Source organism: Triticum urartu, chromosome 5 (genome assembly GCF_003073215.2).
Source record: "Triticum urartu cultivar G1812 chromosome 5, Tu2.1, whole genome shotgun sequence".
Lineage (NCBI taxonomy): Eukaryota > Viridiplantae > Streptophyta > Magnoliopsida > Poales > Poaceae > Triticum > Triticum urartu.
Genome location: NC_053026.1, coordinates 382714958 through 382720195, shown reverse-complemented (window position 1 = coordinate 382720195; position 5238 = coordinate 382714958).

The window sequence follows — 5238 nt, the reverse complement described above, 5'->3', positions numbered from 1 at the left end:
AACCTCCATCGACGCACAACACAAGAGGATGGATAATTTATACCTCCAAGGCCAAAGAATCACTAGCAGCAGTGCTTGCCAGAGAGAGAGGGGGGGGGGGGGGGGGGGGGGAAACCTTACCGGACTCTTCCGGATGTGACTGTGATGTTTGGGTGTGTCAACTCTCTATGCTGCAATATGTAGGCATTATTTGTGATAACCCTTAGGATCTTTTTTCTTTTTCTTTTTTTGTTCTTCCGTGTACGACACAATGCTGGTTTCTGTAATGGAAATGGCACGAAGAAAGACCTCTTAAAGAAGTTACTAAATATACTAGTATCAACTACTAGTAAAATTGACATTGTTTTTGTTCACAGACAAAAGCATAATTGATGTCGTGGGACTGGAAGCTAAATGCTCTCTGAGCTAGAGATAAGGGATAAGGGGGGCTCTCGTGAGCGTAAAACATTTGAAACCTACCGTGTAAGAGCATCTCCAGCCGGCCTCCCAGGAAGCCCCCCCAGGCATTTTTTCTCGCGCCGGCAGACAAAAATCTTCCCACTCGTCCCCCCAGACTCTCCTTTTTCGTCGGATAAAGCAAAAACTGGCGCTGGCAATCCCAACCCAAACGCAGGAAGCTGGGGAGCACCTGGGGGCCTAATTTCGCCGTTTTGCAGGCGTTGCCCCACTTGCAGTGAGACGTCTTCTCTCTCCCCAACCTTTTCGTCTCTCTCTCCCCACTTTTCTTCCTCGCCTCCTCTCCAGATCGCCCTCCTCCGCAGCCGCCGTGGCGCATCCAGTCCTCGTCGACGCCGCCATCCCCGACGCCCACCTGCATCTCCAGCGAGGCACGCCGTGGCAGAGAAGGCGTCGGTGACGGGACCAGAGCATGGAGGCGCGCTCGGTGCGCGCGGCGAGAGGCGAGGATGGCGCGGCCGCGCGTGGCGACGGCGAGCGCGCGGTCGGCCGTGTCGCGCAAAAACTGGCGGCTCCGCGGGCGCCGGCAGGCCGGCTCTGTTGTTGCGCGCGCGCTGCGCACTAGTCGTGGGCTGGTGAGGGACTGCATGGGCACGGAGAGCTCGAAGAGAAACGGGACGGCACAACGGGGTCGCGCTGCACGCAGAAGGTCATGCGGCCGCTGCGGCTCCTGAAGATGGTGCTAGCGATGACGGCTTAGTGCTGCGGCTGCTGCTGGTGCCGGCCGTCCTTCCTGGCCACGACGGAGGCGGCCGGGTCGATGATGCTCTGGAGCCAGAGGTCGGGGAGTACGGCCCACGTGGTCGACGAGGAGGCGGACGCCATGTCCGGGGAAGAGCATGGGCGGCAGCTCGCGCTGGCCATGTTCGATGGCCTTGCGGCCGCCCGGAGCGCCCATGCTGGCCCTGCCCGCGCCGCCGGGGATGTGCAGCACCGCGCCAGGTGCGGACCCCTTCGCGGCGTCGATGGTGGTGCCGCCGCCGACATACGTGCAGATGTCCGACATGCAAGCGAAGCAGCAGCTTGACGGAGGAGCAGATGAGCGCCAGCCGGTTCGGCGGTTCGGAGGTGCGTGGGAGGGCAACAAGTGGATGTGCTCTCGACCCCAGACAAAAAAATTCGCCGGCAGCTCCCCAAAAGGCAAAAAAAATGCGTCCTGAGAGCTCAACGGCTGGAGATGCTCTAGATGTAGCAAGCGAGAAAGCCTGGCTTCACTCAACTGTGACGTTACGCGCGGAAAAGTGACCGCCACGCCACGCCGCGACCCGAGCTGCACCCACTCACTGTGCTCCCCTGGCCGTGCCATAAGTCCCGGCCGTCCAATTAAGCAGCAGCTAGGGATCATGTGGGCGCCGCATACAGGTGTCGAGCCTGCCGGCGCGGGCGTTAATGCTCCTGCTACGCCGGAGCGACCGTGATCATTGTGCACACACGCCAGCTGAGCTGCACGCCATCGAGTACGCCCCGGTGAAACCATATGGGCCCGCCTGCATGTGCCATGCATGCTAGTGTAGCTTCTCGTGGACGGGTGAATAGTAGGCCGTCATAAATCGAGGGAAAAAGTCCAAAACAAACTTTGAATTGGTAGGCAAAAGCTAAATCAAATCCTGAACTCTTAATTTCTGAAATCAGCACACCAAACTCTATAATTTCAGTCTATTTTAAACCTTGAGAGGACTCGGCCGGTATTTGCTGAATTGGGCCGGCCTAGTAGCGTAGTCGCTCGTGCGCACGCATTAGTCTTTTTTTTCTTTTACGTTTTCTTTTTCATTTTTTTACTTTTACACATGTCTAATTTTTCTTAGTACCCAGTGTACATTTTGAACGCAGACATTAAATATTTTTTGAAAAACATTTGATATTTTCAAATACGTTATGGACATTTTGAAATTAAATGTTTTCAAAAAATTTCTGAATACATGGTAATATTTTTCGAAATACATGTTTTACATTTTCTTAATGACAATACACATTTTACAAAACTCCACGAACACTCTTTTACATGGTTCAACATTTTCAAATTCGCATGCACTTTTTTCTATTACATGTCACCTATATTCTGTTAAGGTTATGACACATTTTTGTACAACACGCAGACATTTTCGGTACATTGTACATACATATTTTTGAAAATGCCACAAACACATTTTCTGAAACTCGTGAACATTCTTGAAATGTTACATTTTTTTGAATGTACGAAACCTTTTTTTTAATCACATGAATATTATTATACATTGTATAAACATTTGTTTGAATTGGCCCATACATTTTTTAGAATTTGTCGTATTTTCTAGATGTCACAAACTCAGAAAATATTTATGTATCAAAAAGTGTTCGCACCTTAAAATTTTGTTCAGGTTTCAGAAAAAAATTATGTTTCAAAAAGTGTTTGCACTTTAAATTTTTGTTCAGGTTTCAAAAAATGTTTATGTTTCAAAAGGTGTTGGATTTTTCAAAGTTGTTGGTTTTTAAAATTATTCGAAAATTTCAAAAAGGTCTCGCACTTTATGAAATTTTCGAAGATTTCCGAAATAAATATGTTTTCAATACTTGTTTGCCCCTAATAAAAGTTTTCAAAGTTCGACGTTTTGGTTTCGGCTTAAATACTTTCAGCCTCTTGTTCTGCCACTCATAGTCATTTGGTGTAGTGGCTAGCAAAATCAGGTCAACCATGCTAGGTCCCAAGTTCGACTCCACGGCATGTTTTTTTGTTTTGGAATTGTTACTTCGCGCATTAAGAAAAAGAAAGAATGAATTTTTATGTCTCGTGTGAAGGGAAAAAAAACTCGCATCATGTCTGCTGGGCCGTCCCAATCGATTCCGCAGCCAACAATCAAAAATATATTTTTTTAAACATTATTTACGAAATAGTTTATGAAATCGAAAAACATATTTTAAAAATGTGACACAATTTGAAAATCTGAAAAAAACATAGCATCTGAGAAACTGTTGGTATTATGAACATTTTTGACAAATGTGTTTTTCTTTTTGAAATCACAAACAGTTTTTAAAAATGCGAATCAAATTTTAAAATGCCAAAAAAAATTTAAAAACACAAAATGAATAATTTGCGCCAAAAATAGAAAGCACGAACATTTTTTAACTTATGAACAATTTTAAAAATGTGCGAACAATTTTACAAATGTGCGAATATTTTTTAAACTTCACGAATTCTTGTTGTGTTGTAGTGGGCCGGCCCAAATTCTTGTGCGTGAGAGTAGCTGGTTATCCCGGCCAGGATTGTACTATTCCCAGTTTACCAAACAGATCTAGGGTCCAAAATAGACCAGGATTGCAAGTTCAGAATGCCAATTTTCGGGATTCAAAGTTTGGTGTTTGATTTAGCTTTCGTCTATAACTTTAAGGTTTATCTTGGACTTTTTCCTAAATCGAGGCTTCTCGTGGTACGACGCGATGGATCCTTTCTACTGTCTTGGCGTCATGAATCTGATCGATCTACCAAGGCCTCGAGGACATCCGGCCAGGGCCAGGGACGCCACCGGCGGCCGGCCCTGCGGAAGGGCAGTGACTAGTGAGTGTACGGTACGTCATCTAGAACCGGCCGGACCCTGCATTTAGTGAGTACTCCATCCGTCTTTCAGTCTCCATATAAGATTTGATGAAAGTCAAATTTTATAAAGTTTGACTAATCTTATAAAAAAAATATCAACATCTATAATACTAAAGTTATATGTTATGAAAATTAATTTCATCATGTATCTAATAATGTTTATTTCATATTGCGAATGTTGATATCTTTTTTCTACAAATCTAGTCAAACTTTACAACGTTTGACTTTGACCAATTCTTATATGCGAACTAAAAAAAACAAAGGGAGTATATCCTCTGGCAAAACACAGGCAATACAGCATTCATGTTAGACCAACTCCAATGCACGACCCTAAATTGATGTTGTTTGTTTTATCCGGATTTTATTCGTTTAAATAGTGCAATGGACGGTGTCCTGTCATTTTTCTGGATGCACATGTCATGCACCCAACACGTGAACACATCTTATCTAGCCACCTTGAACTTTTTGCAAATGAAATTAAACACCGCGACCGCAGTTCATACCAGCGGCCATAGTTCATGCCGGCCAGAGCGCCAGCAGCCGTCATACATATGCCAGCCTACAGAATGATCCACTCCCGAGTTTTCACGCTGGCAACAAAGCCAACAGCCGGCACACTTGCTAGCCTTCAAAATGAATAACTCCTAAGTTTTCCGCCGGCAACAAAGTTAGCAGCTAGCACACTTGCCAGGCTTAAAAAAAAGACCATAGTCCACAGCCGAGTCTTCCCTAGTTCATGCTATCTCAGTCGAACAAGATGCAACAAACATGAACCTCGATGGTGAAGTCGACAACGGCTTTCTTCGATGCCGCAACGGTCCACCGGGCCCTCCTCTTGGCCGCGAGCCGCGCGACCTCCACTGGCATGAGCTCCGACCACTCTTTCTTCCTCTTCTTCGCCGCGGGGCAGGCGGTGGCGGCGGCTTGGTCGGCGGGTTTCTTCAGAGCGCCGGCCATGGAGGAGGGAGGAGAGGGGAGCGCGGGAGGTTTCTGAGAATGAGAGAAAAGTGGACGCATTGTGTCCTTAACGGGTGGGTTACAGGAGGATAAAGGCACGCGTCCTGCCGGTCCGCGCGCTGTCCGTTTCGACACAAAAGCGTCTCAAATTAGGCTAGAAATGCATCGGTGGTGGACAAAAAACGGACGTATGTCCGTTTGTTCCCACCAGACCATTTGGGGTCGTACGTTAGAGTTGGCCTTAGGTATGGCGT